The 23,329-nt window shown below is 39.7% G+C and overlaps 1 protein-coding gene across 2 annotated transcripts in view; it reads left to right on the top strand.

Annotated features, from left to right (window-relative positions):
- The window catches only part of RUG3 (Regulator of chromosome condensation (RCC1) family protein), a 239,951-nt gene that overhangs the window by 33,855 nt on the left and 182,767 nt on the right, over positions 1 to 23,329 (top strand). The gene's annotated exons all lie outside the window — the stretch shown is intronic.

Genomic DNA, 23,329 nt, shown 5'->3' with positions numbered 1-23,329 from the left:
ACTATGAAAAATAAAAAAAAATAAACAATGTTTAAAGAAAATGAGAAAATAAAAATCAAAAATTGGTTCTCATAGTCATAACAAATAACCCATCCCAAATCAATGAAAAATTTCCAAAAATTCTTTAAAAACAATGAAAAACAAAGTTTTTATAGAACCAAAACAAAAAAAAATTAATCTACATACCTGGTTTATGGACAAATTGGCGATCTTGGCTTGGATTCCTCCTAAAATCGCTTCGATTCGCTCCCACAACCGACGGCAACCCTCTCCCTCTTTCTTCTCCTTCTCCTCTGCGGCGGACTGCTGAATGAATTAAAAAAAAATCGTTTTTTCCATATAAAACCCCGCTGCCGCGCGCCCCTCGCGATTTTAAGTGAAAAATCGCGATTTTATCGAAAAAATCGTGATTTTTCAAAAAATCGCGATTTTTTCGATAAAAATCGCTATAAAAAAAGGGGGCGATTTTTTCGATAAAAATTGCGCTTTGAATCGGCGAAATTAAAAAATCGCGATTTTACGATTTAATCGCGATTTTATCGCGATGTGTGCAACACTGCTAAAATCACACATAACATTGAATCATGTCCTGAATAGTAAGTCCTGACTCCTGAGTCCCAACTCAGCCTCAAAATATCAACAAAAGATATGATAATGTATCTCATCATGTCATAATGTCATATACAATAAAATAAAAGTCTAATCCTATTGATTTCCTCTACCCCTCATGCGAGAAAATGCCACAACTTTCCCTTTCCCTCTAGATGTAGATGCTGGTGCCCGTGCTGGTGGAAATGGCAGTGGAGTTTGATGTGCTCTAGAAGCTGAAGAACTAGAAGTAGGAGCTATAAGAGGTAGACCACGTCCTCTACTGGTGGCAGTGGTAGCCCGGGCAGGCGGTGTCACCTCCTCCTCCTGTTCCTCCTCCTCCTCCTCCTCCTCCTCCACCTGCTCCTCCTGCTCCTCCTCCTCCTCCTCCCCCTCCACTACATCCTGCACTAACCAATCATCAGCAGAATCCATGAGAGGTCTCTCGGCCTCAACCCTCCATGTAGCAGTGGTGTCAATCCCATCCAATGAGATGGCATCCACATCAGGTGTCCTCTCAAGTTGCCTCACCCACAATCGAAGATTGTAGTAGACGTAGACCATGTCATTAAGTCGTTGGGACTCCAACCTGTACAAAGATCATGAAATAGTAATTAATAATTATAAAAAAAATATTGTTTAATGAATTCAAAAATTTATTTGGAAATTTGCAATATTTTAAATGTTTAAGTGTTAACCTGTTGCGCTTCTTGTTGTGTATTTTTTCAAATACACTCCAGTTGCGCTCACATCCTGAGGAGCTGCATGTTTGGCTGAGGATGCGAATGGCAAGCTTTTGGAGAAGGGGTACCCTACCACCATACATTTTCCACCATGCATCTACAACAAAATTACAAATAAAATTTTAAATAAACATAAGAAAAAAATGGAATTTGAAGAGACAATGAAATTTGAAACAAAGTTACAAACTAAAAAATACCTGGCATTTTAATCGTCCTATCAGTGACAGCCATCTCAAAGCCAAATGTGCCACCTGCCATCTTATATGTCTCAATTCGTTTAGAGATCTCTATACATTGTTTTGGAGATCGCACCATCTTCTGGACACAGGATAAGAATCCATCCATGATCTCAACATCAAAATCAAACCCACATGCATAAGAAAATGCAGGGTTCAGGAAAAGCCCAGCAGCATGAATGGGACGATGGAGTGTGTTGTTCCATCGCTCATCAATCTCTCCCCATAGAAGGAGTTGTTTCTGAAACCCATCATCTCCCTTATCATCATAGTAGGCCCGAATGGCTTCTTTGGCCCTATCCATGACTTCATACAAATAGCCCATTGCGGGCTTCTCTCCATCAACCAACCAAAGAACCTTTACCAAAGGTTCAGTAACGGCGCACACCTCCTGCACTCCCGCCCAGAAGTCTTCCTGGTATGAAACTAGTCTGCATACAACCTCTCCTTCTGGTTTGTGGCTCATTGACAAAACACGCCACTCCTCTGAAAGAAACATTCTCTTCACATCCCACATAGAATTCAAGAGGGATTGAAGAGATATGAAACTCGTGGCAAACCGTGTAATGGCGGGGCGCACTGACTCTTTGTTGTTGGTGAATCTTCTCATCAAGCTAAGCACAAATGTATGATTATATATAAATTTTGTAATGCTTTTTGATGAGTCAACAATATCTTTGACAAAGGGAATTTTCCCTATGCCCTCTAACATAAAATCAATACAATGGGCAGCACAAGGTGTCCAAAATAAAGTAGGATGCCTCTCCATAAGCATTCTACCAGCAACAACATAATTTGCAGCATTGTCCGTTATGACTTGGACAACATGTTGTTCACCCACCTCCAAAATAAACACATCCAACAAATCACATAAAGTTCTTGCATCTTTGATTTGTGCAGATGCATCAACAGATTTGATAAACATAGTCCCCTTGGGACAACTAACCAAGAAGTTTATAAGGGTTTTCCCCTTTTGGTCAGTCCAACCATTTGACATAACAGTGCATCCTGTTTGTGCCCATGATGCCCTAAAATCCTCCAATCTTTGGGTGCAGTCCCGCTTTTCATTTTGAAGAATCCGGCCTCTGAAATCATGATAAGAAGGGATTTTTTACCCTGGGCCAACACTGGCAATATCATCAACAATAGGTTGGAAAAATGGATTATTCCTTACAACGCTGAAAGGAATATCACGCCAGAGGAGAAATTTTGCCATCAACCTGTCAGCTTGTTCTTTATCAGTTCTTTTTAGCATTGAACCAATAGATGGTTGTGAACTAGGTGTGGTTCGAGGAACAAAAAATGATGATGCAGCTACCGGATTGACTGATGCTGCAGTAGAACGAGTGCCACTTGGCCCACTTCATTCAGCTGACCTTTTTAGTTGTCTTTTGAGTTCTTCTTTGGCCTCTCTAGTCTACTCTAATTCTTCCAATGCTCTCATGGATTTTTGGATAAGTTCAGCATTTGTATTTATATAGGGCCCCACATCATGTCCAGGGATTTGTGCAAGGTGAAACTTCAACCTGTACACCCTCCCGTACATCTCCTTTCCACACAACTTGCAATTAAAGTTTTGTCTATCATTCGGAGCACGAGGTACAACATATTCCCAGAAAGGATCCAATTTCCTTGGCATATTTGTTTTTGAACTTTGAAGTTGCAAACTTTAAGTCTTGAATGGTGTTTTGGTGCAGTTGTGAACCTATGGAAAAATAACTTAATAAGGATTTAAAAGAATGTTGAATGAATTAATTTCGAATGAGCAAACAGCTCAATCATAATACAGAGATATTTACAATAATAGAAACATCAGGTTTCTATGTAGAATATAGAAACACTCAGTTTCATCAAAGAAACTGCTAAAAGAATATAAATAGCAACAGCTAAAAGGAATGAGCATTAAATGCTAAATAGGAATATTCTAATATATTCTAATACCCTCCCTTAATGCTCAATCTATTTACAACACCAATAGACCCTCTGAATTTTACAAATTTATCAGGACCAAGAGGCTTGGTGAAGATGTCGGCGGGTGCTCTGTTGTGGGAACATATTGCAACTGAACTGAGCCGTCTTCAACAAGCTGGCGAATGTAGTGGCAATGAGTTTCCACATGCTTTGTTCGTTCATGAAAGACAGGATTGTTGGCAAGTTTGAGCACTCCCTGATTATCACAAAACAAAGAAGTAGGCCCTGTCTGAGAAACATGCATATCTGCCAGCATACGTCGAAGCCAAACTGCCTCACAGGATGCCTTAACTGCTCCCCGATACTCGGCTTCTGTTGAGGAGAGAGCCACTGCCTGTTGCTTCTTACTAGTCCAAGTAACAACACCGGATCCTAGATTAAACACATACCCAGCTGTAGATTTACGGTCATCAACCGAACCGGCCCAGTCAGAATCAGTGTAACCACTGAGAATAGGATTGGAACTTCTAGTGTATAGGAGGCCATAATCAGAAGTGTCACGCACATATCGTAGCACACGCTTTGTTGCTTGCCAATGATCAGCTTTAGGAGCAGACATGAAGCGAGAAATGTAGCTTACTGCAAAACTGATGTCAGGTCTGGTAGCAGTAAGATAGATGAGACTGCCCACTAATTGCCTGAATAAAGTTTCATCCACAAGGGGAGAGGATGACTGAGCTGAAAGTTTGAGCCCTGGTTCCATAGGAGTCGTGGCCGGTTTGCAATCCTGCATTCTGAATCTGTCCACAAGATTTTTGGCATACTTGGACTGAGAGAGAAAGATCTGATTTTCAGTCTGCCAAACTTCAACCCCCAGACAATAATGAAGAAGCCCCAAGTCTGTCATCTCAAAAGTTCTGCATAAATCTTGTTTGATCCCATGGATCAAATGTGCAGAGCTGCCAGTAATGATAAGATCATCCACATAGACAACCACAAACAAGATATCATCACCAGTATGCTTGATGTACAGGTTTGCATCAGAAGGGCTCCGCTGAAAACCCTGATCTGTCAGGTACTGATCAATTTTCATGTACCAAGCCCGAGGAGCTTGTTTCAATCCATAGATTGCTTTAGCTAACCGACACACTTTCTGTTCTTGACCAGCAACCTTGAATCCTGGAGGCTGCGTCATGTAGACTTCTTCTTGGAGATCACCATTTAGGAAAGCACTTTTTACATCCATCTGATGAACTTTCCAATTGAACTGAGCTGCTAGGGCAAGAACAAGCCGTATGGTACTCATCTTGGCTGTAGGAGCAAAAGTCTCCTCATAGTCGATGCCTTCCTTCTGTGAAAATCCTCGAGCCACAAGCCGAGCTTTATACTTGTCTATGGTTCCATCAGCTTTGTATTTCACTTTATACACCCATTTGCAGCCTATGGGCTTTTTGTCTGCAGGAAGATCAGAAAGTGTCCATGTGTGATTCTTCTGAAGACTCTGGAATTCGGCTTCCATAGCCTGTTCCCACTCAGATGTACCCTTAGCCTCTGAATAGGTTTGAGGCTCAAAAGTACTGTGCAGGTTAGCCATAAGAGCAAAATTGACTGTAGACTGTTGTCTGTTCTTATGTCTAGAAGTTCTGCCTTCAAGGAGCTCATCATCCCGGAGATCACCAATGGTTTTAGCCCACCATTTTGGCCGAAGAGTAGAAGAAGCAATAGCAGAAGTAGAGGAACCAATATCAGGAGGAGGTGGAGGAGACTCAAGAGCAATAGGGGCGGCAAGAGGAGGGTTATTTTCTGGAGGAAGCTCAGATAGAGTATGATCAAATACTGATGCTACATCATCCCTCCCATCAAGTGGACTGACCGGAAGAAGTACACTGTGAGGCTGATCCTCAGAACACTGCTTAGAAGAAGAAGACTGAAAAAATCCTCTGTCTTCATCAAATACTACATCCCGACTGAAGCTAAGACGACCAGTGGCTATATCTATTAGCCTATAGGCCTTGTGATGATCACTGTACCCTGTCATCATGAGTTTCTGGCTTTTGGAATCCAACTTAGATCGCTTAGCAGCTGGAATCCAAACATATGCAACTGAGCCAAATACTTTGAGATGACTGATCTTAGGCTTTCGGCCAGACCAAACCTCTTCAGGAGTCTTCCCTGTAACAGCCTGAGTGGGTGATCTGTTAAGAAGATAAACAGCAGTAAATACTGCTTCAGCCCAGAATTTGTTTGGAACACTCCTGTGTTGTAGCATGGAACGAGCCATTTCAACAACCGTGCGATTGCGACGCTCGACAACACTGTTTTGCTGAGGAGTGTAAGGAGTGGTTAATTGACGTTTGATGCCATGAATATCACAGAAGTTGGCAAACACCGAAGAACAAAATTCCCCCCCATTGTCTGTCCTAAGGGTCATGATGTTACAACCAGATTCTTTCTCCACTAATGTTTTAAACTTCTGAAAGGTACTAAGAACATCAGATTTATTTTTTAAAAAATATACCCACATCTTTCTACTGAAATCATCTACAATAAGTAAAAAATATTTGCAAGCAGTGATAGAGGCTGTATTCATAGGTCCGCAAATATCAGCATGAAGTAACTGAAGTACCTTAGATGCGCGCCAAGATTCTCCATTTTTGAATGAAGACCGATGTTGCTTTCCCGCTTGACAGGCGCTGCATACCCCCAACTGCTGAGTCTGAATATCAGGTAATCCAGACACAAGTCCCTCCCTAGAGAGCTGAGAGAGATACTGCATATTGAGATGCCCATATCGCTGATGCCATAAAGCGCTGATAGGAGAAATACGTGCTGCTAGAGCCACTTCTGGAGAGTCACCGGTGTCAAGTAGCCTGTATAAACCATGATCTTCTAGGCCAACAACAACTGTTAAACTAGACTCCCTGTCAATAATGGAGCACTTGTGGGTACTGAACACTACATCAAGTTGAGGAGAATTCCTCATAATCTGGCTGACAGATAGCAGATTAATTTCCATACCAGGAACATAGTATACATTCAGAAATATAAGTGTGCGCCCACCAGACTGAATTTGAACTGTACCTCTGCCAGCTACTGTGTACTTTTCACCTCCGCCAAATACCACGGAATCACTGAAAGGTGAGAAGTCAATAAACCAGTCACACCTGTGAGAAAAATGACGTGATGCGCCAGAATCAATGTACCATGCAGAGGAAGGAACATGGTCTGAAGACCTTTTAGCCATAAAGGCGTAAAAGGCAGACTCTGTCTGCTCGGAATGTTCTGCAACATTTGCTGTCTGATGTGGCCCTCCCTGTTTCCTCTGTTCAGAAGCAATCCTCTGTCGGCAATCTTTCTTCATGTGACCGAACCTGTGACAGTAATTACACTGCACACTTTTCTTTCGAGCAGGATCAAAAGGTTGAGAGGAGCCTTTCTGCTGAAAGGACTGAGAGGACTGATATTTTGCAGAAAATGCATTTTCCGAGGACACTGATGAAGCACTACTACCAAACTGCTGTTTCCACCGATCCTGCTGCAGAAGTTTGGTACATAAATCTGGAAACTTCAGATCAACATTTGTGGTGGTAATGTTGAGCGTTTCAATGAAGTGTTCATAAGATTTCGGTAGACTTTTCAAAGTAATGACTACCATATCTTCCTCCTCCATGGTCCGACCAATGGCTTCGAGCTGATCTCGAATGTCTTTAATTTTGTTGAGATGTTCCTGTAAAGACATATGTTCGTCCATCATGATGGAGAACAACTGATTTTTGAGAAAAAAAGCTCTGCTTTTATCAGATGTCTCATGCAATTCTTTCAACTGTTGCCAGATTTCAGCAGCTGTCTTGCCAGAAGGGATCTGTGGTAACTGATCATCAGCGACAGAGAGCTTGAGAAGCATAACAGCCTCTCGATTTCGATCATCAAATTTATCTTGATCGGTCCCGGCTGTACCGGGACGAAGCTCTTTGCCCAAAATGAGTTGATCAAGACGCCTGTACTCAAAAATGGTCAACATTCTTTGTTTCCAAATGTTATAGTTGCTGCCATTAAAGCGTTGATTTCCTTCTAACATCAGATTGGTAAGTGTGGCCATTTTCCCAAAGAAAATACAGAAGTATGACACACAAGAACAATGTAGCTGACTGTTTATCCTGGTGTAAATTAAAGAACAGACTTTGTCCTGCTAAAAAAAATTTTACCCAGCAAAAATATTTCTCCAGTCTAAAACAATGGTAATACTGCTAGCACAAAATATATTTCTGAGAATACAGTTTCCCACAGGAGAATGCAAGTCTACCACAAGAGTATACTGATGCAATAAACAGATGTCACAGGTCTGAGTTTGTAAAGGAGGCTGTCAGGATCACAAGAGAAAAAAATTCCGCTGATGGGTAACACACTGCCGGCAACCAGAACCACAAATACAGCAAATACGAAGATTGAAAAATGGACCCACGTGTGCTGTCTCAGCTTCACGTTTCTGCTGATTAGTAACACACTGCCGGCAAGCACCACGGATTGGGAACGCTGATAAATCGAAGATCTAAACAAATTGGCCCACGTGAGCTATCAAAGCTTCACGTCACGTCTCAGCTGTATACGTCTCAGAGGTATAGATCCACAGGTGTATACGCTTTATATATATATACACGGGTTTGATAACACACGCGTATGACTGAAATATATCAGCGTTTGAAAAATACACGGGTTTGAAATATATCAGAAATATAACGCTTGAAATATAATGAACCACGGGTTTCAAATATGTATCCACGGGTCTGAAATATATATCCACGGGTTTCAACTGTATATATGAACCACGGGTTTCAAATATGTATCCACGGGTTTCAAAATTACACGCGTATCCACAGATATCCACGGGTTTGACAGCTTTTGAAAATAAAACCACGAATTTGCCCGCAGATCGAATTTTCAAACCACGAGTCCGACTTTCAAAAAAACAAATGAGTTTTGAGAGAAAACACCTGGATCACGATTGCTGAGGAATTCCACGTTGTGGTCGAGTAGCCGCCAGGCGAAGAAGAAGATAGCCGGATTCACGATTCCAAGCAAACTGGCCAGCCAAAAAAAATTCCGCTCCCACGAAAACAGTCACCGCCACAAAGTTATTTCCTTAATAAAATGATCATGCAAGGGAAGAATCCATTTCTGTATCGAGATGGACGACTGTAAGCTTTTATCACAGCGAGCAAAGCCGAGGCTAAGACTCAGTGAAGGCTGCCTGGCTTACAGAGGGCTCGACCTTAGAAAGGACTCAAGAGATTACGATGCAGAGAGAATTACTGTTCAAGAAATCTCTTAACCTTGCTCTGATACCATAAAAGAATGTTGAATGAATTAATTTCGAATGAGCAAACAGCTCAATCATAATACAGAGATATTTACAATAATAGAAACATCAGGTTTCTATGTAGAATATAGAAACACTCAGTTTCATCAAAGAAACTGCTAAAAGAATATAAATAGCAACAGCTAAAAGGAATGAGCATTAAATGCTAAATAGGAATATTCTAATATATTCTAATAGGATTAGGATTACAATTTAGCATTTACAAAATTACAAGTTACAAATTTACAAATTACAATTTAGTATTTTAATTTTTAATTTTTACATTGATGATTGAATGAAAATTCAAGTTACCCATAACCCAACCTAAAACAACCATTCCAAAGTTCAAAGTTTCAAACAAAAATTACCCAACCATTCCAAACCCAAGTTACCCAACCAAATGGCAAAAACAATGAAAAATCAAAAAACATAAACAATGTTTAGAAAAAATGAAAACAAAGAAAAAATTGGTTCCCATAGTCATACCAAGTTACCCAACCCAAAACAATGAAGAAATACAAAAAATTCTTAAAAAACAATGAAAACAAAAGAAAAATGGTGCCCATACCAAGTTTTCCAACCAAAAACAATGAAAAACATACAAAAACAATGTTTTTAAACAATGAAAACAAAAAAAAATTAATCCTCATACCGTTTCTATGGAGAAATCGGTGGTCTCCTCTTGATTTTCTCCTCTAAGCACTTAGATTTGGCTGAAAACCCTCTTCAGCTTGTCTCCAACAGCTCCTCCTCCCTCGGCGCGCGCCACTGTCCAAATGAGCAAATGAAAAACCAAATTTTTTTTTTATAAAATCGTGCTGTCCCGACCCCCCACGATTTTTTCCTTTTTATCGCGATTTTTTCGGAAAAAATCGGCAAAAAAAATTCCCGCGATTTTTTCGTATAAAAATCGCGATTTTCACAACACTGATCCAAACAACAAGAATCTGACAAAAATATTTGGAGAGAAGATTCTCTCCCTCCACTAGCAAACCCCTGGCCTCTGAAAACTGGCTGTACAACCCCTGTGCAGGTCGTTTATGCTTCTGACGATCTACGCAACTGTGCTGAGAAAACCCGTGCAATAGTCGTGGATGTACTGGGAAAACTTGTGGGACACTAACTACGACCCGTCAGAAAATTCCGCGCGACCCTAACTTCGACCTGTCAGAAAATTCCGCGCTACCCTTGCGGCTGTCCTGGGCTAGCTTCGCTGTTACTTCAGTCACTTGCTGTTGCCTCTTCGGAACTGGAAATCTTCCTCCTTATCACTGTCTCTGCCCCTCTGAGATTTGCTACTTGATCTCTGACTCGATGCATCTGTTGAGAAATCCAAAGAGTGGCAGTTAAACGATTTCTCTTATTATGACATTATCTTGTGATGTTTTTCATTACTATTATTTGTTCTTTCAAATTATCTTTTCTTATTGTCAAGACTAATGCCAAGCAACAAATAGAAGAGAACACAAGATGTAGGCACGCTGCCAGGGCACAACCCCACTTTAGGGGAAAACCCAGTCAAAATTCTTCCTTTAGTAGATTCAAGATGAGACGACGAAGACCCTTACAACTTAGACTTGAGACTACCTCCATCAAGTCATCCTTTTTTGTTCTTTCTTTCACTCTGTTTGCATTCCAAAATCGATGTCACTGTGTTAGCATTGAATTCTTGTCACTGTGATGCACCGAGACCTCATAATAGCATTAAGATCTCATCATTGTAATAACACCGAGATCTTATCACGGTAATTATACCGAGACCCCATCACTGTAGTTGCATCGTGACTTTTTCTCTGTGGTACTATAGGGACTTCCTGACTATGGTAACAACGAATTGTAATGGCACTGAAACTGTGAGGCACCAAACCCTTCTCATGGTGGTAGCATCAAACTGTAATGACACCGAAATTGTGTGACCTTCAAAGATCAAACCCTTCTCACTGTGGTAACTCCGAACTATGGTTATCGAACTGTGGTTACTGTGGTAGCACCGAACTGTGGGAGCACCGAACTGAGGTTACTGTGGTAGCACCGAGATCATCTCTGTACCTTATCTGAGCTCTTGTAATGACACCAAAACTTCCTCTCTGAAATGCCTTATTTGAACTTACTGTTTGAGCAAAGACCTTAGGCTTGTATATATAGTGGTTCATCCATCATAAATGAGCCGACATGATCATCACGAAGAGATGTGTCTCTGTGTAGGCCGACATCTGTTCTTTTGAGGGAAGCGACTTGATTGAGACTTGGATGAAGAGGCTAACTTGATGGAGGAGTCTTTAACCGAACAACAAATTGACTTTGACCCAAATAAATAATCCTGAAGCCTACAATGGAGGCTTGACCTATAACAATTGACCCAAGCATGAAACTCATGCTTTAACAAGTCAATTAATAATAATAAAAAAATTCTTTTTGCCTTTCTTTTGACAAATATATTACACATTGACTTCAAGTACAATTATGTAGTCCAAACCTAGTTACATTCTTCAACACTCCCTCTTAACTAGGGAGGTATTCATATTTACATATAATCAAAGAGGTACATGGAAGATCTCAAAACACATCATCTATGAAGAAGTTTAGGCATCGCAATGCCATGGACTAGATTCCTAACTAGGGCAATCTATCCATTGGTCTCTCAACAATTTAGGCACTGCAATGCCATAGACTAGATTCTTGACTAGGGCAATCTATCTGGGTGGGACTAAGATGGACTCAAGCTTTCAGCCTCTCTAGGTACCGTCAGGCTTACTTGCTAACCATCAACCCAGGGATCGAGGTGTGTATCCGAGGTTAGAGCTCTATGATCAACGCTACCTTTCCAACTTCGGCACCTTGACATCAACACAAAGTGCCGACCAGATGTCCTCCCAGGCAATGCTTCACTCACTAAGCCTCAACACTCCTTGCTCCAGGAGATCAAGGAAAACAAATCTCTCTCGATCAAATTGATCGGTAACCAACATGCTATCAAAAAATTTGAGAGATTTACCTATATAGACACGACCCCATTAATATACTTTCATATGTACATAATCAAATACAAACCTCCGAGGTCTTTCAGATAACTGATGTTGCTTCTCAACTGAATCTTTGACAGAAGATTCCTCAATCATACACTTTCCTTTCCTAATTCACATGAAACAACATATCCTTCAAAATGCATTCTCCAATCAAAACTATGCTATGCCCTCCCTCTCAACCAGGGAGCTTTCCTTTATCAAGGCTCCCTCTTAATCTCAGGGAGATCTCTTCTATCTGGGCTCCCTCTTAACCCAGGGAGATCAGCTTCTTCTTTTCGACATCGGAGAATCTTTTGTGGCTTCCATTCATCTCATCGAAGTTATTATTACCATTACCATTCACATCATGCTTATCACATCAACTTTACTTTACAAACATGTACCTGCACAACTTAGATAACAAGTACAACCAAAACTATAGAAGCATGAAGTTAGCCATATCAAAATCTTATAATAACGGAAGCATTAGACTTTACAAACATAATCAGCAAGAGACTATATTTCAACTTCTTGCCCTAAATCACATCAACAACTCAAAATATTAAACTCATCTAGGGTTTCAATATTCTTTCAATGACATGACAAGTTCTTTCATATAGCAAACCCTAGAAACAATTCAAACAAGTAATGTGTCTAACAACTATCAAAATTCATATGTTAGACTCCTTACTAGGATTTCATACATATCCTAGATTTCATACATTAGCTTCAACAATCAAACCTATCACAGCTTAATCAACAACATAACTAGCTTCTACTAGGGTTTGATGTACACCCTAGATTTCTCATTTACACAATCTCAACAATCACTATATAGATTCATAGATTCCAGATTGTCATATCACACATACTAGAGAATTTAACTACTACTAGGGTTTAGCTGCAAAAACCTAGATTTCCCAAACAACATCATCCTAGAGTATCAAACTCAGACAATGGCTTAGATTAAACCCTAAGACTTATGATCATCAATACACATATGTAGGAATTCATCATCATGCATAAGAATATCATATGTCAGACGTCATTAATACATTAGACATATACCGACCTAGGCCAGTTTAAGATTTTAACCAAATGGACACACCTAGGGTTTCATTCCTAGGATCTTACCTTAAAGACATAACAAGGGCTTTGCTTATAAATCCAACCAAACCATAAAGATCTAGGGTTTCAATTCATAACATAACAAACCCTACTTCACCAAAACTTCAAAGGTTCGAGATTTTAGAGAACACCATTTCAACCCTAACAAGTTAGGGTTTTCATGGTCTTACCAAAACCCCAAACATGAAATCATCAATATATCAAACATAATAGCAATTTCCCAATACCCCTAAGCAGGCTAGGGTTTCACACATTATCAACATACCCTTAGGTTAGGGTTTTCCAAAGAACCAGTTTACGGTTCTATAAGAACGATCAAGGATGTAAGGAGGGTAAATTTATCCAAGGATGAATCACCCGAAGCAAGAATCTTTATGATTCAAGACAGCTAAACATAACGATGTTAGTAATGTAACACAAATTTCAAAAATAGGATGAACGTATTTTTAAGAGAACTTCATAAGGTGTATAGTCTAAGACATACATGGAGATGTTCCTTGACAAACTTGCAAGAATTCTTTGAAGTGTCTTCTTTGTATTAAGCCATGATCTTTTATACTTGTAGTACATACTTACAAGCAAAACATGTGATACTAGGAACGTAATTTAATTTCTTCAAGTTAGATCTTCTATGTATGGAGGATGGAATCCTATGATATCAAAGATCAAGTTATTGATTCTTTTAATCAACATCAGGACTTTCACATGACATCTAGATTCCTTGTAAATCCTATAGGATAAGGATTAAGGTTCTAATATGTTAGTTTAGAGAGTACAATATTTATCCTAGACTAGCTATAAACAAGGATCATTTGAAAACCTAAAAGCTTATGTTCATATGTACCTTGTGATTACATACCTCTGATTTAATAGTTCATTAGACTAGTTGCAAGAGCATCTTATTGAATGACAATACTTACTTGATTTCCTTGAGCTGGTTCCTTGTACTTATATCCTTAAAGAGTGCTTTCTTTTGAGCTCGTATAAGACTTGTATTTTCTTTTTCCGTAGGACAGGCTTTGGATAGTCTTCAAATGAATGCTTTTGCCTTATCAAACTCTCCTTTCATTGTCTTCAACAATAGTTTTTCTTCTAAAATTTCTACGAACTGTGTCACTGTACAGTAGAGCGAGGTATACCCTTCTATTTATAGTCATTCCTCTATACTGAACTGTGATTTCACCGATCCTCATACTACTGCAAATTGATCCGAACTTGTCTTATCAAGATACACCGAAATGTATCACTGTTATATCAAACTGCCTGCTGAGATTTGCATCGAACTTATACTGCACTTGTTTATGAGATTACACGAACTCATCACTGTCATTCTCCTCTCTGAGATTGACCAAACTTCTTTATTGTGACATAGTGGAACCCATCATTGAGACATCCGAACCTTCTCCTTCTTCTTCAAGGTGTCTTGAACTAGCTCACTGTAATCTTAGTTCCATTAGCTTAGAAATGTCCATTTTGATTTTGATCTAACTGACATGTTCTTCAAGATAAATGCAAACAGAACCTTTCACTGGGGATGCTTCAAAGATGTATAAGTGGTCTTCAAACTGTCTTCCACCTTGACCATAGCTCTGAAACCATGTTGAGAAATCCAAAGAGTTGCAGTTAAACGATTTCTCTTATTATGACATTACCTTGTGATGTTTTTCATTATTATTATTTGTTCTTCCGAATTATATTTTATTATCATCAAGACTAATGCCAAGCAACAAATAGAAGAGAACACAAGATGTAAGCACGCTGCCAGGGCAAAACCCCACTCTAGGGGAAAACCTAGTCAAAATTCTTCCTTCCGTAGTTCAAGATGAGAAGATCAAGACCCTTAGAACTTAGACTCCAGACTACCTCCATAAAGTCATCCTTGTTTGTTCTTCCTTTCTCTGTGTTTGCATTCCAAAATCCATGTCACTGTGATGCACTGAGACCTCATAATAGCACCGAGATCTCATAATTGTAATAACACTGAGATATTATCACTGTAATTATACCGCGTCCTCATCACTGTAGTTGCACCGTGACATTTTCTCTGTGGTAGTATGGAGACTTTCTCACTGTGGTAACAACGAATTGTAATGGCACCGAAATTGTGAGGCCCCAACCCTTCTCATTGTGGTAGCATCAAATTGTAATGACACTGAAATTGTGAGACCTTCAAACCCTTCTCACTGTGGTAGCTCCGAACTATGGTTATTGAACTGTGGTTATTGTGGTAGTACGAAACTGTGGGAGCACCGAATCTGTAATAATACTGAACTATGGTTGGCATAGCACTGAATTGAGGTTACTGTGGTAGCACCGAGATCATCTATGTACCTTATCTGAGCTCCTGTAATGACACCAAAACTTTCTCTCTGAAATGCCTTATTTGAACTTACTGTTTGAGCGAAGACCTTAGGCTTGTATATATAGTGGTTCGTCCATCGTAAATGAGCCGACATGACCATCATGAAGAGATGTGTCTCTGTGTAGGCCGACATGTGTTCTTTTGAGGGAAGCGGACTTGATGGAGACTTGGATGAAGAGGCTGACTTGATGGAGGAGTCTTTGACCGAACAACAAATTGACTTTGACCCAAATAAATAATCCTAAAGCCTACAATGGAGGCTTGACCTATAACAATTTACCAAAGCTTGAAACCCATGCTTTAACAAGTCAATTAATAATAAAAAAAATTCTTTTTGCTTTTCTTTTGACAAATATTTTACATTTTGACTTCAAGTACAATTATGAAGACCGGACCTAGTTACATTCTTAAACATTGTCGAACTCTCTAGATCACGAAGTGTTTGCGAAATCTATTCTCCATCTACCCATCAGCTCCTCCTTATAATCCTCCAGTTGGGACTCCAACGACCAAGATTAAATCTTAATCAATGGCTGAGACCATCTCTTAGTCGATCCATGTGAGACTCTAGAGAATTCATACCTTTCTTAGTTAATTACTATTAATTAACCATTTTTCCTAAGGTAGACTTAAGAAAAATTAAATGCTAGTTAATTAATTTAATTGAGACATCTCTAGGTGGAATTTCCATAAACGATTTTGGTTTTTGGAGAAATAACGTGTTTTAGCCTCTCCACAAAGTTTTGAGACTAGAACACCATCCAATGCTACAAAAACTAACACTCCCTCTTAGCGAGGAAGGTGTTCTAGTGCTGAACTGCTCCAACACCATGTCTCTGCATCATCCTCCATACATTGCTGATGTCTAGCCATTGTGATTGCTTGCCATTGCCCACCAACCACTGTGCAACTCTGATGTTGCATCTGTGCTGTTGCTGACATTGCTACGCTGCTGCCAACTCTACATCTGCACTGCAACTCCATCTCAACTGCTGTTGCTGCTCCTGCAACTACTACAACTGAGAAACATTCAAAATACTGAATCAACTACGTCTCTGTGCTGCATCTAACTTCTTCTAGCCTCTGCAGTGTCCACTAAGGAATCTGCGCTACTTCTAACGTTGCTACTGAGCCTCCTGCTCTGTATCAACATTGCTCTGCGCTCCTCAACACCTGAGTGCGACTAGTCTGCCATTGTTACTCTGGAATCTGACTGCATCACCAACATTGATCCATCATGCTATTGAATACTGTGGACCCCTGTAGCAAGGTAATGATCCATGAGGAAGACACCTCAATGGACCCTGTCCGAATCTCTACGCATCTCTGGGACTATAACTTTGTATCAACCCACCTCACTCCTGGAGGTATAACAACAAACATGGCAAAATCTTCCTCCAACCTGGAGAACAATTTGTCTATCTTTGCGGATGCTGCCACTTGGTCCTGCTTCTCCTATTTGTCCTTCTTCCTGAGAGGACACTAAGTATTGTACTGGCCAAACTCGCCACACGTGAAGCACTTGACTTTAGATAGGTCCTTCTTCTTCTCCCCTTGTCCTTGACTAGGAAGTTTTGATGCAAGGGCCACATTCTCCTCCTCATTCTCACCTTTCGAACCCTTGCTATTGTTGCCACTGATGGAGCTCTTTACTAGAGCTCACGTCATCTCCTCTTGCTGTAGGTCTGACCATACCCTATCCCACCCTGGTAATGTGTCTTGTCCCAAAATGCCTTGGATGAAGACTTCCCATTCCTCTGAGACACTATTTAGGGCCAAACACACGAGCTTTGTAGGATGAGGTGCTTCCCCAATAGTTGCAAGCTGATCCCGGAATTCCTGAATTTTGGTGAGGAAGGGATCTATGCCTTCACCCCTCTGCATTCCTAATGTTTCTCAGCTTCTTCTTCAGGAACATCTTCCGTTGCTCGGAAGGATTCTGAAACAACCCTGCGAGAACATCCCACATCTCTTTGGTAGTGTTCTTTCTAGATATATGCGAGGCTATATGGTCCCGGACTCCATCCAAGATCATCCGCTTCGCCTTGGCCTTTTCTTTCCTGTATTCCTTCAGTTGATCTGCATTGGTCGGTACTACCACAACATTTTTTGCATAGGTCTTCAAGCCAAATTCATCCAGCAGGAAGGACATCCTGGCCTTCCAGATGACATAGTTGGAGGCTCCGTCCAACCTATCTTGGTTTGTAAGCCTAGCTGTGGCCATTTTTGAAACTGGAATGGAAATCTCCCTCTTTCACCTACTCGACCGCTGAATCTGCTACTCACACTCCCTTCTGGAGTGAGAAAATATGCTTGCAGCTACTGCTAATTGTTGAAGAAAAGGGTAACTAGGTTCGGTATTTGTCAGTGTAATTTTGATCTTTGTACTTGTCAAGAAAAAGAATTATTATTTTATAAATTATATGAATGAGTTTCTTGCTCATTCTATAGGTCTAGGAAAGTCAAAGAGTCAAAACTATATTGAAGAGCTCTTCTTGAGCATTTATGTAATGAACATGAGTCAACCTAGTGTCAAGTAACCCTCCAAGACAAGCATCATCCTTCAAAGAAGAAGCCTGCAAGCAAAACAATGAAGAGAACATCATGTCGGCCTCAAATATATATATATATATATATATATATGTATAACTATCATGTTGACTCAATAAACAAACACAACGTTTCACACTGTATGTCGGCTCATTTATGGAGACGTGACCACTATAAATACCCAGCTGGGGTATCTGCAAAACACAGAAGAAAATTCGTACACCTCTGAAATTTCGTATGGTGCAGGAAGCTCTGAAATTTCGGATTTCGGATAAGTGCGGGAAGTACAGAAGGTACAAGATCTCGAATGTCTCAGGGATGATTGCAGTAAGGAATCTCGGATACCTGCAATGATTTGAAGGACTGTTACAGTATGTATTTCGGAAGTCAGTCCACCATATTCTCTGCCTCCTTACAGTCTCACAGTCATCACCATAACAACATATCAGTCTCTGCATACTTGTGAATGGAAGGGTCCTAAAGTAACACTCTTTGTCTCAACCTACTCTCTATGTGTCACTACAGTCTCGACATACTTACCAATGATCTCATTCTTGCATTCTAGACACAATCAAGATCAAGGTGGAGTAGCAGTGATGGTCTCAGTCATGATCACTATCTCGAAGCAACTCACATGCAAGTATAAAAGACCTCATTGATATGGTGATGAAACAATGATCTAGGTGGAAGTACAAGCAATGGTGCAACTACAAGAACCTCTGTGGTACTATGATGATGATCTCAGTGAAGCAACAATAATGATGATGATCTCAGTGAAGCAACAATAATGATGATGATGATCTCTACAGTAAGAAGAGGATTGATGTCTTGGTCTTGGAGTGGCCTAGGAGGTCAAGGGTCAAGGTCTTGGTATTCGTCAATTGAAATCTCTATAAGAAGAATTGTGTGTGGGTTTTCCTCTCCAAGAGGGAGAGGTTTTGGCCCTGGCAAAAAGCCAACATCTTGTGTTCTTGTCTCTTTGTTTTGGTAGCAGTTTGATGAAGCAAACACACACACTAATAATAAGAAGAAGATCAAACTAAGATAAATTGTAAAAGCACTTCACAAATTGTTATCATGCTAGGAAGAATCACTCTAACTCTAACTGCCCTAGATTCTTCAACATGGTATTAGAGCTAAGGTTCAAAAGTCAAAGGAAGGGCAACAAAGAGACATACAAGGATCAGTCTTCAAAGGCATCAAAGTAAGGTTAAGGGTTTTGTCAAGAATAAAGGATCAAGTATATAACAAGCAGTCTACATCAGCAAAGATTATCATCTTGGAGAAGGTCGAAAATCCAAGTAGCAATGCTAATCTACTCTACAACAAAAAGAAAACACAATACATTTTACAGTCTCGGTGCTAGCCTCAAAATTTGGGTGTCATTACAACCCATGTCATACCACATGAATCTTAATGACTCAAGCAATTTCGATGATTGGTATTGAACAATGTTCGAAGACCACAAAGATCTTTGCTCATGCTAGTCAACTCAAGCAAGGTTCTACTCCAGCAAGGAGCATTGCAGCAAGGTACAAAGATATACAGTCACAACATACATTACAACAATATCACTTCAGAAGAACACAATGCCACATCTCGGGTTGACATCATGACAATGCTCTCAAAATTCTTGATTTCGATTCCATACCCTCACAGTCAAGGAATCAAATAATCTCAACATATCATAAAATACAATAGTGCTTGGTGCTGAACAATGCAAGGAAGTCGTGATGAAAGGATACTAATGATGGGCAGCTCAAGTAAAAGACGCATCAAGGTGAAGATCTCCTCATCTCACACCAAGTAAGAATCTTTCAATTTTATAATCGGATTTGGTTAAATGATTTCATGATTGCAAGGGGATTTATAAACCGGTTAGATAATCAAAAGTCCTTGCATAGAATAAGGATGATTGTCATACTCCTCATAGAAAAGATAAATCATTGATATCTAAAGGTCTATGAAGGTTAAAGCATTGTTTGAATGCATCAAGAGATTCATAGGATTCATATGACATCACTCAAAAGTCCTCTCATACCTAAATAGCAAGAGAGGAGACATAAAGAGAGATATATGAAATGCTAGATATTCTCTCGGAAATTAAAGTAAAGGTGGTCACATCACTTAGACCAACACAATAGTAAAGGTATCAAAGAATGAAGGAATGACTTCATGAAGATCTAGGAAAGATGACAAGAAGGAAGTCATCATTGATGAGCAAGGTAACAAATATCAATGAACAAAGAAGGTTACCTCACCCAATAATTTGTGGTCTCTATGCTAGATAGAGAAAGACAAGTTGCAGTCTATATTATTAAAGGATGAAAGAATTCAACCATGTGCAGAAAAGATAGGCAAGGTTGGTCCTCAAGCAAAGACAAAAAGTAAGTAGATAAAAGTTTCAATGCTAAAAATAAAATAAAATAAAAAAATTTGGAAGTTCATATCACTGAAAGATGGAGGAAGCTAAAGAAAAGGGCTAAGGAAAGAGGGAGTAACAAATCTATCCTATGAGTAAGATAGTATCCCTCACAAAAGGGTCCTATCATAAGCTCCTAAATCTTGTGTTAAAAGATATGACAATGATAATAAGATGCATCATGGCATCATGAAAGCATTAGAAACAAGAGCTCGTAACATCTTCATAAGGATCATGAAGGACAAAAATCCATGGTAGACAACATGTAGGATATATAGCTCTTGGGAACCTCAGTGGACATTGAAGGAAAGAAAGGAGTCATCTAAGGCTCATCATACATCAAGTCAAAAAGGAAACATCTGCTAGTTGGGGATATACAAGATCCTCAAAATTCTTTGATGGAATCCTCATCGTAGGGTTCACTAATCTAGAGAGGAAGCAAGTGTTTCAACAAGAACTCCAACATATGGAATCCATGAGATGATGATATGACATGAAGCAGATCAAGGGATTGAAGATATTTTCAATCAAGGAAGTTGCTGGAAGAAGCCTCGATGACCTGAAGGTAAAATAAGGTATGTATGATTGTGTTTAATATTATAATGTCATGTCATATGGTTGCAGGTAACATGGATCATTGCTTCTATCTTAAGAAGCATGATCAAGAGAAAAATGATCTCCTCCTCTAAAAGGATGCAGGAAGGCATAAAGTCACACTAAGATGAAATCAACATAATATGTCCTCATATGAAGTATGAGGTGGTTGACTACATTTAAGAAACTCTAATTGAAAGCTCATGGAATGGAATGAGTAAGGAAGGAAGAGATCGTGAGATATGCAACCATGATGAAGGCAATCAACATCCAATAGAGCAAGAAGATTTGACTAGGAAATCTCCTAGAAGGATATGAAGACTCTAATGAAAGTCTGAAAAAGATGGAGACCCTTGACAATGGATATCTTTGGGAGATGTGTCAACATGAATGTAGGATGCTGATACCTACAGGAAGATGCCATGATGAAGAGCCATTTAGTAAGTTACGATTTGATTTAATCTTGTGTTTTGATTTCTTGAATAATATCTGGATGAGTGCATGCAGGGCTAATGGAACAAGAGTTGTAAGTACAAGTACAAATGGGATTCATGTGGTGGATGGAAATTCCTAAAAGAAGCATGATGGGAATGAAGTAGCTATATGACGAAGGTTCTAGATATGTATAAAGACGACCACTTTCTATAAAGAAAGGAATGACATGACGAACCAAGAAGGAAAGTGATCGATGGCTGATGCCCTACAAGAAAGAAGCTCAACTGAATTTTTATGACATCAAGGAGAGAAGTTGATCAAGCAGCTAAAGGACCCACAAAGAAAAAGTTGTTGATATATAGAAGAGTCCCTAGCTAAGAGGGAGCTCTAACAGGTCCCTGATCAAGAGGGAGTTTGAATTAAGATCACCCTTGATTACAAAGGAGTGACAATTGTGTTTTTCCATGTCATGTGTCATGCACTAGACTAGGACTAACAACCGTAAGTCTAGATGAAGGCCATGAATGGAAATGTAGACACATGGTAGACACAACATTCTTGTCTTCACTTGGGAAGAAAGAATGGGAGGATTGGGTAATCATCTGGCATCCGATACTCTTTGAGGATGTGTAGGGCATCCAATACAAGAGTAGGCAAGAGGACCGATATTCTTTGAGGGCTTGGAACCCAAGATAAGAATAGTCGTAGAAGGTCATACTCAGTGAACACCCGGGTGAGTATGTACCTTGAGAGACAACGATGAAGGTGTCTATAAATCATTGGTCTCGTCAACATTGTAGCTCATGGTCTCGCAGAGAGATGGAACTGTTAGTCAAGGCCTTGCACTATGACAACGTTGATTGATATGATGCTATACAGATGGGATTACCAATCCGATTCTTCTTATGAGAAATTCTTCAAATTGAGAATAACCAAGTACCATTCTAAATACCTCCTTAATTAAGAGGGAGTGTTGAAGAAAAGGGTAACTAGGTTCGGTATTAGTCAATGTAATTTTGATCTTTGTATTTGTCAAGAAAAATAATTATTATTTTTATAAATTATATGAATAAGTTTCTTGCTCATTCTATAGGTCTAGGAAAGTCAGAGTCAAAATTATATTGAAGAGCTCTTCTTGAGCATTTATGTAATGAACATGAGTCAACCTAGTTTCAAGTAACCCTCCAAGACAAGCATCATCCTTCAAAGAAGAAGCCTGCAAGCAAAACAATGAAGAGAACATCATGTCGGCCTAAAAAATATATATATAACTATCATTTCGGTTCAATAAATAGACACAACGTTTCACACTGTATGTCGACTCATTTATGGAGACGTGACCACTATAAATACACAGCTGGGGTATCCGCAAAACACATAAGAAAATTCATACACCTCTGAAATTTCGTATGGTGGAGGAAGCTCTAAAATTTTGGATTTCGGATAAGTGCAGGAAGTACAAAAGGTATAGGATCTCAGATGTCTCAGGGATGATTGCAGTAAGGAATCTCAGATACCTGCAATGATTTGAAGGACTGTTACAATATGTATTTCAGAAGTCAGTCCACCATATTCTCGGCCTCCTTACAGTCTCACAGTCATCACCATAACAACATATCAGTGTCTACATACTTGTGAATGGAAGGGTCCTAAAGTAACACTCTTTGTCTCAACCTACTCTCTAGGTGTCACTACAATCTCGACATACTTACCAGTGATCTCATTCCAGCATTCTAGACACAATCAAGATCAAGGTGAAGTAGCAATGATGATCTTGGTCATGATCACTATCTCGGAGTAGCTCACATGCAAGTATAAAAGACCTCGTTGATATGGTGATGAAACAATGATCTAGGTGGAAGTACAAGCAATGGTGCAACTACAAGAACCTTTGTGGTACTATGATGATGATCTCAGTGAAGCCTAGGAGGTCAAGGGTCAAGGTCTTGGTATTCATCAATTGGAATCTCTACAAGAAGAATTGTGTGCAGGTTGTCCT

Source organism: Pinus tabuliformis, chromosome J, assembly GCF_031772625.1.
Source record: "Pinus tabuliformis cultivar Carrire ecotype Pingquan chromosome J, CPIR1, whole genome shotgun sequence".
Taxonomy (NCBI): domain Eukaryota; kingdom Viridiplantae; phylum Streptophyta; class Pinopsida; order Pinales; family Pinaceae; genus Pinus; species Pinus tabuliformis.
Note: the sequence above shows the minus strand (reverse complement) of the source record. Positions and strands in the feature narration are given on the sequence as shown.